Source organism: Numida meleagris, chromosome 1 (genome assembly GCF_002078875.1).
Source record: "Numida meleagris isolate 19003 breed g44 Domestic line chromosome 1, NumMel1.0, whole genome shotgun sequence".
Taxonomy (NCBI): Eukaryota; Metazoa; Chordata; class Aves; order Galliformes; family Numididae; genus Numida; species Numida meleagris.
Window position 1 is genome coordinate 121,660,927 of NC_034409.1, and position 12,991 is coordinate 121,673,917.

Genomic DNA, 12,991 nt, shown 5'->3' on the forward strand with positions numbered 1-12,991 from the left:
AGTACAAACAAGGAGTAGGAAGATGGGGGTTACTCATCTCACAGTTATGGTACCATGCAGGCCAGATAAAATTAGATCCGGGAAATCAAACATATTTTTAATAAACAAATGTATTTGACAACTGTAAGGAATCACCTATTCACTTATTGTGAGAGGAGAGGAAAAGCTGCTGGGAACCTTTCACGATGGAAATTGTAAAATGGTCATTGTCACAGCCCTAAGCTGACTCTGCCAGTAGCATTTTATATTTAATATTTCCAGCCATAACTCACGAGCTATTTCCCATCATTCTTGCCTGGAGAAGCCAGCCAGTGTAACCTGCCTGTCCTCCAGAAACAAATTTCTATTCACTGATATTTTTTACTTTCCCAAAGGTGCTTAAAAGATTCACTACTCTCTCTCAGTTCTGCTGTATTTTGGTAGCATAAGATTGAGTTTCTTCACTTCTTCTCAAGATCTAAAAGCAAAACCTAAGCTTCTGCAACTGCCACTATTGAGCGCAGGCTGGAAAATTTTCCACTTTTACATTATCACCTTCACAAGCTCTGCTGACAGCAGAAGCTTCTGGAGAGTTCACATTGCCAGAGGTTGGATTTTCACCCCATTACTGAGTTGCAAACTCTCCTAGCTCATGCTGTGACCAAGCTGTAAGAAGGCATGTGACCAGGGTGCATTAGATCTCTGGATCTGCATTGCTGTAATGCAAAATGGGGAAGATGTCAAAGCACGCATGTCAACTGGCTTGGGTGAAATTATTTTTGTTTTCTCTTTGGTAAGCTTTGGGAACATGATCAAGAGTCAAGCAGAGACTACAAAGCAAAACCAAAAAAGCCGTCCTCTTCATCTGAAAATCAGAGGTAGTAGCTTAACGTAACAGTGAAAATCTTTCTAGTTTTTGTTTTCCAGTCATGCATTCTCAGGTACAGAAAAGTTATAAATAAGAAAGAATGACAACAAGATGCAAAAGGCAGAGGAGGTTATGTAAATATGTCTAAAACAAAGAGCTTCTCTTGCCTTGAGACATGTCAGAGTGCATACATTTGCTTAATTTAACTTACAAATATAACTGTCTTTCTAGCAGCTGTGTTAAACTTGAGCCAATGCTTCATTTCATTTTACATAAACTCATGCATGCCACGCATGCAGATGCAAAAGTCCAGAGACTGCAGGGCAGGAGCTTTGCTTGGAAGTCTCTCTGCAGCACCTTAGGAGAAAACAAAACAACAAACGAAAATAAAACAAAAAAAAATCACATTAACGTAACATGTGGCAATTTTGGAGTGGAAGGAAGGTCACTTCCAAACCCACTGCCCACAGTACTCAAAGAAAGGGCAAGATGGGCACTGAGTAGCTGCTCCCTTCTTCCCTTCCAGTTGGGGTTTTGATTCATTCTGACTTTTCACTGAGAAGACCAATCTATCTCCATTTTTCAAATTATTTTTTTCTTTCCTTGAATATCTTGTGCTCTTAAAGCACTGTCTACTACTACTCTTTGAGTTTATCTTTTTCCTTTGCATTTGCTGTTACTGGAAAGTAGAACTCCATAACTGCAATTGGGGCAAAATTTTTCCCACAGCATTGTGTGAAACAAAAATATATTGGAAAGTTGTTACTTCAGTAGAATCATAGAATCACCAAGGTTGGAAAAGTCCTCCAAGATCACCCAGTCCAACCGTCCACCTATATTTCCCAACTAAACGATGTCCCTTAGTGCAACATCTAAATGCTTCTTGAACACCTCCAGGGACTGTGACTCCACCACCTCCCTGGGCAGCCCATTCCAACGCCTTACCACTCTTTTGGAAAACAAATTTTTGCTAATGTCTAACCTAAACCTCCCCTGGTGCAACTCGAGGCCATTCCCTCTCATCCTATTGCTCATTACATGAGTGAAAAGGCCAACACCCACCTCACCACAACCTCCTTTCAGGCAGATGTAGAGAGCGATAAGGTCTCCCCTGAGCCTGCTCTTCTCCGGACTGAACAATCCCAGTTGCCTCAGCTGTTCCTCATAAGACTTTGTCATGGTTTTATGATTTTCGGTTATTGGTACTCCACATCATAACATCATGTAGTGAATGTACCTGGTTCTCAGAAGAGAAGGACTACTACATTCCCCACGGCACTTTGCTCCTCTGTTACCATTTTCCAGCCGGAGGGAAAAGATAAAAGCTCACAGTATAAAAACTTGCAGATCACGAGACCTCATCCCTTTTTCCGCTGTCTCTCGACTTGGCAGCACCTCGCTCTCCAGCCGTCTTATCGTCGGTAGTAGAGTAAGGCCTACCTTGATTTTGGGACATTCTCTCTCTCTGTATTGGATTTATCAGCTTAAATTGTAATTATATTGTATTATACTGTGTTGTTTTGCTTTCCGATATCTTATTTAGTAAATTAGTTTGTTTCTCCTCAGATTGTTGCCGCTGTTCTTTGCTCTCAGGGCCATCTCCCTACGCTTTTCCCCTTTCCCCTTTTCCCGGGACGTGGGCCCGTGGGTCCCCCGTCCCTTCGTCACGGAATCAGGCCTAACGCCCGTAAACCATTGACAGACTTAAAAAACAATGATCCTTTCTGATACTGCTCTACTTTCAGCAATATTTCCAAAAGCAAATCAAGCTTTTGAAAGGATCGAGGATCCTTCCATCCTTCTGAAAGATGAAGCCCACTGGTGTTAGGGTGCTCATTCTTCTGGCCAGTCTTTGGCCACTAACTACAGCAAGTCACTGTTTATAATGCTTGCTTTTGCAGGGCCCAAGCTGGAGTGTCATTGAAGGAAGAACAGATAACGAATCCTGTCCCATTTAAATTCCTTACAAATATGGACCACTTACCTTCTGCAATCTTCAGATTTGTCTCAAATCAAGCCACTCAGCAAATTAAAAAATCCAGCACACAACAGTGTATTCATATTATTGTTCTAGGAACATTCCTGAGGTAGCATTCCTGTGTGGCATTCCTGTGTAGCTCTAGCTTACTCAGCTGACTCACTCCATGTATTCGTAATACCAAGCAAGCATTATAAGCCCCAAATGTAGCACTTGAAACCAAAAATGAAGCTTGAAAATATTTCAGCTTAGAAAGAAATACTATTTCAAAGATAAAATTACTTCTCTTTCACTTATCTGATGCTTCTTAGAGACCTCGTCCTTGGAGCTCAGAACCAGAAATAATAAAATACTCCATGATTTGAATGCTTTAGCAGGGCTGGAAATCACCTAGGAAATAAAACAAAGATACTCACTGAAATTTCTAGACTAAAGAGAAATACTTCAGTGAACTTGAGCTTTCAAATGCTGCCACAGTCTGAAACATTTGAAAATTTTCCCTCCCTCCCAGATTTCCCCTGCAGAAAGGACAAAGCCATCTTAGATGGAGCTCTGTGATGGATGAGTAACCATTCTTCAGCTGAGCTGACTCCACGTTTGCTCTCAGCACTCTGCAGGCGTGAGGTAAGAAATGTTAGGCTGCGCTTCAGTGAATGACGCTTAACAAGAGAAAGTGGAAGACCAATAATTTATGGAGCAGTAAATGGTGGTAATTAAGAAGCATGATAATTATCACCAACTCGCTATTTTGACAGGACATCTGGGGCTGAGCTTAATCCAAAAGAGAGATGCTAGAAGTGTGCTGGAAAGTTTTTTTGCTGCTAGAAGAGAACAATGAAGTTGAAGGAGGAGAGACTGCATTCTCAGCTCACATTTTCTTCTGCAAACTTTTCATGTTTCCATTCTGATAACTTGAAACATTTGCAAGAAGTTCTGGCAAGAAAGAGAGATAATTCTTCTGAAACAAGAGGAACATATGTCTCTAAATCAGAGTGCTTGCCTTTGTAACTCTAAAAATACAGTAAGCTTTTAGACCAAGATCAATTAAAACAGCTATGCACTTAGACTGAAAGACAGGCAATGACTTCATTAAAAAAAAATAGAAAGCCCTCCAACAACACAATGCAGTTGTTATGGCAAGATGATCATGTTGGCATTAATGCAGCATTGCAGTACATCTCTGAAGAATATAGATTAACTGAGATTTATTATGAGTTCACTGCTCACTACCCCCAACTGCTATTTTAGAAGAAAAAGCCAATATGTTGAGAAAACATTTCAGAAAGCTCGAAGCACATTTGAAAGTTTCAGTAAAATAATTGGAACCTTCTAGAGTTTGCTTAATTATGCATTTCAGTTAGCCCCTAAGTCAGTGATTTAAAACTTGAATTAAGTATAGGAGAAAAGCCTGTTATTTCACTTGAAATAAGATTTTTTTTTCCCCAGACTAAAAATTTGAATTAAGTATTTTCGTTATAAGGGAAAGTTCCTATAAGTTATGAAATTATGTTGTCCTGCCAAGTTAAGGTGCTTTCATTAAATCATAGCAGACAGACTTGCTACGATCAGCAAAGAAAAACAAAATATAAAAAATGAAGCTGCAATAGAGAAATTGCAGTTGTTTTCTCAAAACAGCAATTTTGAAGTCTATTAACAACTGTAGGATCAAAAGGGATACGAAATTGTTCAGACCAACAAATCCAGAAGTTCTATCGCTAGAGGAGAAATGAAAATTTTAACAGTATATTGGATCGGTCATTACATTGAAGAATCATACTGCCTACAGCTAGACAGTGGACAAATTTTTTCTACAATCTGTTTTGGAAAGGAGTAAATTCCAAAATGTAGTGTATTCCAAAATGTTTATGAGTGGTTTGCAGGAACGAGGCTTCCCATGCGGCAGCTCAGGCTATGCAGAAATAAGTCACAATAAGCAAGGACACAAGGCCTACCTCTACGGCCTGCTAAAAGACTGATTAACAGCAACTCTTACTGCAGCCATTTTCAGAACACACAAAAAGAGAGCACTTGTAGCCTCTGCCCCAAATGCTGCATGCTGGCTGATGAAAAGCTTTGCCAGGCCACATCCATCAGCAGGGCGCTTGGTGAGAAGCGCAGAGGCCTGGTTGTAGCCACCGTGCCTACAGCTTCTCTGAAGGTGCACAGAAACAAGGCACTAAGCATTTGATGAATTCTGGTTATCAAATCCTTGCACCTGAAGAACTAGCAAGGGAGTGAGGAGTAAGGGTCAAAACGTTAGGTTTAAGATCCTGAACTACTCACACTGGGCTGCGTTTGCAGCCCAGAAGACCATCAATATCCTGGGCTGTGTCAGAAGAGGGGTGGCAGCAGAGAGAGGAAAGTATTGTCCCCCTCTGCTCTGCCCTCGTGAGGTCCCACCTGGAGTACTGTGTCCAGGCCTGGGGTACCCAGCACCAGAAGGACGTGGAGCTGTTAGAGCAGGTCCAGAAGAGGGCCACAAAGATGATCAGAGGGCTGGAGCACCTCACCTATGGAGAGGGTCTGAAGGAGAAGGGCTTTAGTTTGGAGAAGTGAAGACTCCAGTGAGACCACGCTGCCAACTTCCAGTACTTGAAGGGAGACTGTACACCGGGAGAGGAGCGACTTTTTACACTGTCTGATAGCGATAGGACAAGGAGGAATGGCTTTAAACTAAAAGAGGGGAGACTGTGACCTAATCCAGGTGTTCCTGCTCCAGCAGGGGGACTGGACTAGATACTCTTTTGAGGTCCCTTCCAATCCCTGACATTCTGTGAGTTAGATTCACTCAGAGGACAGTGAGGCCCTGGCACAGCTGCCCAGAGAAGCTGTGGTGGCCCATCCCCGGAGGCGCTCAAGGCCAGGTTGGATGGGGCCCTGGGCAGCCTGAGCTGGTGGGATGGCAGCCCTGCCCATGGCAGGGGATGGGACTGGGTGGGCTTTGAGGTCCCTTCAAACCCAAGCCATTCTGTGATTCTATGATTCCCATTTAGGAAACATCAATCCTTTATTAATTTAGACCAGTAACAAACATGGAAGGAATGGCAAACCCAAAACTCTGGCTCTCCAGCCCAAACCACTTGGCTTCCCTTCCCCTCCATGAGCTGCCTTCCCTGCCCTGTAGGTGACCAGTGATTTATTTACAGAGACATAATCATTCTTGCAACAACATTGCATCAACCATTTGTCAGTTAAAACAAAAAAATAAGCGCTTCCTAATTAGCTGTCCAACTTCACACGGCAGCTACAGCTTTGGCCCACAGTGAGACATCATCCTGCAGTGACAAGTGTGCCCTTACCAAGTAAAGTCCTGATAAGATGACCATAATCTCAGAGTATCAGCAGCTCCTCATTGCAGCCTTTCTTCTGTGTTCCCACCAAAATATTTTCCAAGTTTCTGATACATGCCTTTGCAGATACATCATTTATTGTTTAATGTTAATGTTGTTTAATGCTCGAAGGATGTGTGAACATGGGAGCACATAAAACTTTATGAAGATTTCTCTAAAAATATCATATTATTCATTCAGTGCAGAAAACTAAGATTTATGGAAAAGCAAATAAAAAAATAACGTCTGAATCACTGCCTCAATTTTTCCACTACTCTTTTTGGACATGCCCAGTGTCTGCAGAGACCCCAAGGTTTTGCTGAAGCCTCACCTCCTCCTGTCCCTGCAGCCCACCTGCATCTTTCTTCTGATTAGCAAAGAAGGGCTGCATGTGAGAAAAATCCCTTATATAACTGCTAGTTTCCTTCTTCAAGTAGAACACGTTGATAGACAAAGCTCTGTTTGGTGCCTCCTTCTAGGCCATCAGCTCATCTGGCAGAGTATAATTTGTTTGTCCTTTATCCACAAATAACAGACCTATACAGCTAAACACAAGTTTTCCCAACCTGCACTGGGTGCACCAAATCAAAACAAGGATTCTGTCTTGTATACATGAAAACATGTGTCACATGCGGGTGGATGGAGATGAATTCAGTCACGTACCAACCCATCACATTGCTGGTGGAGGGAAAGTCAACAAGTTTCACAGGCATGCTGATTTTGTTAGAGCTTTTAATAACGGAAGAGTCATCGGCAAAACACAACAGCAGCCAAACCTGATTCCTTTAAGCACAAGCTCTGACAAAACTGGGAACAACTGATGCAAAGCTTTGCTTTATTTCCTAGAGAGAATGAAAACAAAACGCTGAAGCCTCTATACAGAGGGGAGCAAAATAGTTACTGGGTGCCTCTCCCTCAGGCACAAAGCGTGTGAGACCAAAGACTGGGACTTGAACTATTTGCCCCCTGCTTACACGATACAAGGCACTGCTATGTAAGATGGTAATCACCTCCCAGTGAAATCGCTGTCTATGGCCTTCTGTGAATGTATTTACATTATTAGCGTTCCTTTTCTCCAGAAAAGAACCTGAGAGTTATTAAAGCTACACCTTGTCCTTGAATGTTTCTTTCTTCTGTAAACTGTAGGGTTTATTTTGTGGTTTATCTATCATCCCTGCTTTCTTAGTAATACCAATATTACTCAATACCAATCTCAATACCATCTGTGAATTCAATCTCTGTGTAAGTTTTCTTCTGGTATGATTTTAGGTCACTTACAGAGAAACGAGTACCAGGATCAGCGCTAATCCCCAGTGAACTCTACCTTATTATTCTGCCACTCAGATGTTTTGGCTTCTGATTGTTCAGCCAGTTTTGCATTAAAAACATGTATTTTTTTTTATGTTTTGTTGGTTGGGTTTTTTTCTTTTGTTTTCTTTAAAGACATGGTTTAACTTCAATTCCCTTGGCAAGACCCCTCCAGATTTTGCAGAAACCTAGCTATGTTTAGTCTTTTTTCTACTGAAATTACAAATGTATCAAATAAAGCAATGAAATCTGTCTGGCTTCCCTTACAACTATGTGGCCTGTAGCATGTCTAGTTATATTCATATATGACTGCTTACACAACAATTATTTTAGTACTTACTGTATAGGAAGTAAATATATTGTATAATTCTATATATACTATACTTCTACACATACTGCATGGACAGTGGGATATACAATATGTCCACAGCACAATGTTTTACTTCTGATGCACTATAATGACACCCCTGCACATCTCAAGATACATATTTGAGGGTTTATATTATTAGAGCAGGACCTTTAATTCCTATTTCTCATCTCTTTCCATGCAAGATGAAAAGAGAGTTATCTCAATATTTATGTTTGTTTCCTTAATATGAAAGTTCAAAAATGAGGGATAACATCAAAAATATCAATAATTTCCAGACAGCATCAAGCATTAATTTAAGAAGCATCCCAGTACTTCTAAATAGCACATAATGAGGTGCAATACTGCACGTAGTGAGGTCCGCATACATCCTTCCCCTCTGGAGCACTCGTTACTCAGGTGTATTTTCCACCATGAAGCAGGGAGAACAGAAAACACTTAAATGTCCACATCAACTTATCTCTTTCTTGCTGCTCATACAGCCCTTGCGCCTTGTCCAATGTTATCAAGACACAGTGGTACAGAAACGGCTCCACTCTAACCATCTGATGACCCCCATTAACCCCAGTATTCAAGGCCTTATAGCGTGCACATCTTTCTGCTCCTATATGGCCAGAGCACTCAGGCAGCTGTACTTATGTTTTTCAAGCTATTTATCAGAGATAAAGGTGCTGACTTTACTTTGTTCTTGCACATTACAGCTAAAGCGCAATAAATGTTACAAAATGACTGGAAAAATACCTAATGTAACCCTGTTTTCAAGGAAATGATGTTGTCAAAAGGCACGAGAGAAAAGTTTTCGGAAATATTTTGACTGATTCGCTCTTCTACTTTCATGTCTGCCACTCATACCTCCACGAGACTTGTCAGACTCATTTTTCCAAGTGGAAGATGTGAGTTTTCTTCCAGTTTTGCTCTAAGGCAAAAAAAAAAAAAAAAAAAAAAAAAAAAAAAAAAAAAAAGGAAGAAGGCGGCATCCAAAGGAGTGTTTTGTGATCTCTCCATACTCTAAACATTTTTCCCCTCTGCACTTGGATAGCGTGATTAAGAATACTTCATTTAGAGTTTGAGTCTTTAATCACGGTTATCCTAATAAAATCCCCTCTGGTTTGATGGATTTCATGTTAGTTCTCTTGGAGTGAACCCCAAACTGATTACTTAACAGAGAGCATTATCTAATTAATTATTTAGAAAAACAACTACCAAATTACACACAGAGATTGAGTAGCATATGGTGACTCAGTTGTATCATCCTAAATCCCAGGTGGGAAACTACACTCTTCTTCTGAATATTAATCAAATTCTATCTGTATAATTGCAGAAAGTGAACTTTTTTCCTTCTGAATAATTCATAATTTCTTCAACAGTAACAGAAGCATACACCCATCCCAGTTTTGACAGCACGTGTTACATGACCACAAAAATCTTCGTTTACCGTGTTTCTGAGCAGTTGCTCAGCATTTCTATACATTCTCCTTTTCACGCCACTCACTCCCATCATCACCCATACAACTCAACTCCCATCACTTCTCTCCTGTGAGACTTCACTGAGTGCACTACTGATGCGTAAGTCTTCCTGATACCTTCCCAATGAGGGAAGCCCAGTTCCTTATTTCATCCACTCCGAGTTCACATGTGCTGTGACCTTAAGGAGACAGACTGAGATTCTGATATTCTTTAGCTCTTATGACTGATCCCAAGTCTATTTAGAAGAAGTCTTTTAAATCCACATGGTGCCCACAGCTCAGCTGTTCTCAAACCCTTCAACACCACTGTATAGACCACACTGCCACCTCGTACAACTATTCTCATCTATCAGGATGGCCTCCAGACATCCATTCCAACCTCTATTGACTACTGAACTCTGATAATTATATCGGGTATATATAAAACATATATATATAAATTTCTATTTTTATTATATTTTTATATGTATGTAAATAAGATGCCTCCACAAGCCAACACCCCATAGGCACTTCCCCCTGAGCCAGGCAGGGATATGCATCTGCAACCTCATGGCCGGCCAGTCTGTGTGCTGCTGTCCAGCGCCAAGGTGTCACTGACTATGGAAGTCCTCATATGTGGCAGCCTCTGGTGGCCCCTATTGAGCAGGGGGTTGGGCCAGGTGGACCCAGAGGTCTCTTCCTACCTCAGTCATACTGAGATTTGGTGATTATATGATATAGTTGGCTTCAATCTCCATAGTACTAGTAGAAGTATGGCTGATTTATGGCTGATTTCTCACCAGTGCAGCAGGGCAAGATGAGAAGAGCAGCAAAACTGAATCCGGGTTGTATCCTCTACTGTTTTTGAGTTACATGCTCCTGAATAGAACAACGATTTATGCAAGCATTTAAGAATCATGATTGGTTTGGAACTGGAGACAAACAGTCCTACAACGAGAAGGGTGCTTAAACAAATGGTGCTTCTCCCTGAAGATCATCAGCTTTCTCAGTGCCCTAGCAACAACTGATAGTGTACAGTATGGGATCTTCACTCCAGGATCTCAAAGTACAGGTTTCACTGACTGGCTACGCCTACCAGGACACCAGCCATCACAGACTAAATGCTGCAGGAGAAGCAAGCAAATCTGCAGGGCGAATTTCACCTATTCCTTGCTTTAAACCATATATTGTGTGCACATGAGCCTGTTATTTGCCAGTTCTCTCCTTCCACAGTTAATCATTACTCTTCACATGCTCTGTGCACTTTTTTCACCTCGTCTTTCTCTTTCCTTACTTCAGAGGTTTCTGAATGCTCTTGTAATAAGTAGGTACAGTAGTAGTGTAGTATCCTATATCAAGCTCAGAGCAAGAGTGATACATTTACAAAAATACCCTAAACATTGTAGAACAAAAGCATTAAGTGAAAGTTCTAGAATGCCGCAAGTTAGTTTGAATTTGTAGTACAGAGAAGGATCATCTCAATCTAAGTGTACACACACGTATATGTGTTGAGCCCTTCACCCTAAAAATCTCTCCAAGCAGCAATGACAAAGTTGAGGCTCAGTACCCGATTTTGCACTCCCAATCTGCCACTTCTCCCAGCTTTCATTGCAGCAGTTACTCTTCCTGCAGGGTGGCTGGCACTTCTGTAGGCAGGATACAGACATCCTCCAGCAGAGGCAGCTGCAAAGGTTGGGGCTCAAACTCTACCACCCAAATGGCCTTATAAACTTGACACAGGCACTAAGAGCTCAGTTCAGCTTTCTAATATTTGAATAACTTCCCTGGAGAAACTTAGGTATCTACAAGCATGCAGGCTGCCACATGCTATGGAAAGAGACTTCCTTCTGCTTGCACAGACCTGACCCAGCCTGGGTTCTTCAGACACCCACCACCTTTGACAGATCTAGGCCTAAGGCAAGAGTGACAAATTGTTGTCTCTTGTGTTGCAACTAGAAAGAGACAAATAAGTCAATAAGTGGGTTTAACAACATAAACACCATGTTACTCTTGCACATGCAGTGGAATTCACATCTTGCTTCTTGTTTTCTTCCGATGCACAATTCCATCAGCTTCATCATCATGCACAGAGCAATTCTGTAACTATGGTAAGCAATTTATCTCTCGTTTTATTAATAGTCATTCCAAACAAGTAAAAAAATTGAATCCACAAATTTAGACTTATGCCTTTGGCAAAGACAGACTGTTTGGTAGATTAGCAGATATAACTGCCCTACCCGGAAAACCTTACTATCTGAGGCTTGTGTTATGTCCTCACAGATGTTCGCAAATAAATTTAGTCTCTGATTATTTTCAGATTAATAGCATCCTGTTCTACTAGAGCATTGCCAGATCATCATTTTATTGCCAGTCTTACAAGGTTTTGTGTTGTGGGTTGTTTTTTTCTCCACTAAAGCCCCAGCTCTAAAACACACGTGATTAGCAGAAAAACTCAACTTTCTTTCCTAAAGTCTTGAGCAATTCTTGTTGTAAGCCTGACTCACGTTACTCTAGGGGCTCAAAGAACAGGAGTTAATCTTCACATTTTCTTAATCACTCTCAAGACTTTTAAGGGTCTGACTCATGATTTTAATGCCTATAGTTGGCACTACTGCATATACATTACATGTGTCATATCATCCATCTGCCAGTAAGCAAAATCCTTACGAAATGTCCAATTAGATACTACTCAAGTGTTTCTATTAGACAACTTTATATTTTTTAGAAAAATGCACAAACGCAATGCCAAAGAAGTTACATCATTGCACTAGTCACAGCAACAGAAAATCAATTCCTCCTTATTCTGACTAAAAACAATTAGTAAGATCTACTTCCTACACAGCCATGCAAGTGAAACCTAAAGTCAACCAAACTACTTTAGACTTCTCAAGTCAGCAGCCTACAAGACAGAAGGCTGTGAGCAGTGAAAACTCAATAGATATCAGCTATGCTTCCATTCTCTGTACCCCCATCATTAAAAGACAGGAATAAGGTGCAATTTGTGAAGGTTCCATTTGAGGAGTCTCCCACACCACATGTACAGATCTGTAAACCAAGCCCTACCCACCAGCAGAACACCACAAGCACCTTCTCTCTGGATGAAGATGTTGGCAAGTGCTATTTGTTACCTTGGCTATTCCCTTGAGACTGACACCCTTAAGAGGTCAGCCACATGACAGCAAATTTGTCATACACTGTATTTCTAAGAAACTCTTGTAAAAAGAAGGGCAGAACGTCTTTGCTCCTGACATGGGATGGTAACATTTCATATGTTTAAAACTAATGACAAAAATTTGATGTTTTGATTACTCATGCTGACATTTAATCGATTTTACACTCTAGAGAAAGGCCCTAATTTACAGTACTTGTCATCAAGTGACCAAGACAAATTGGAGAACCATATTTAAAGTAGAAAACAGAAATGCATACAGAAATAAGTCTGAAAGTAGTTCTATTTATCTTAAAACTTGACTTTATTTTCGAACCATACAATTTAACTCTTCAGTTTTGGCTTTACTTTTGAACCTACTAAAAAAGTCCTATTATATTTAAGACAGATTTGATGATCACCATTACCTCAAAACAAATCGGAAACACTTAGTCTGTCAGAACCATTCTCCTCCTCTCCATGAATCTCATAGGCACGTTTTTGTTATTTTCTAGACTACTAGGAAAACCTAAGAAAGGAAAGAAAAAAGGGAGTAAAGACAAAAAGCA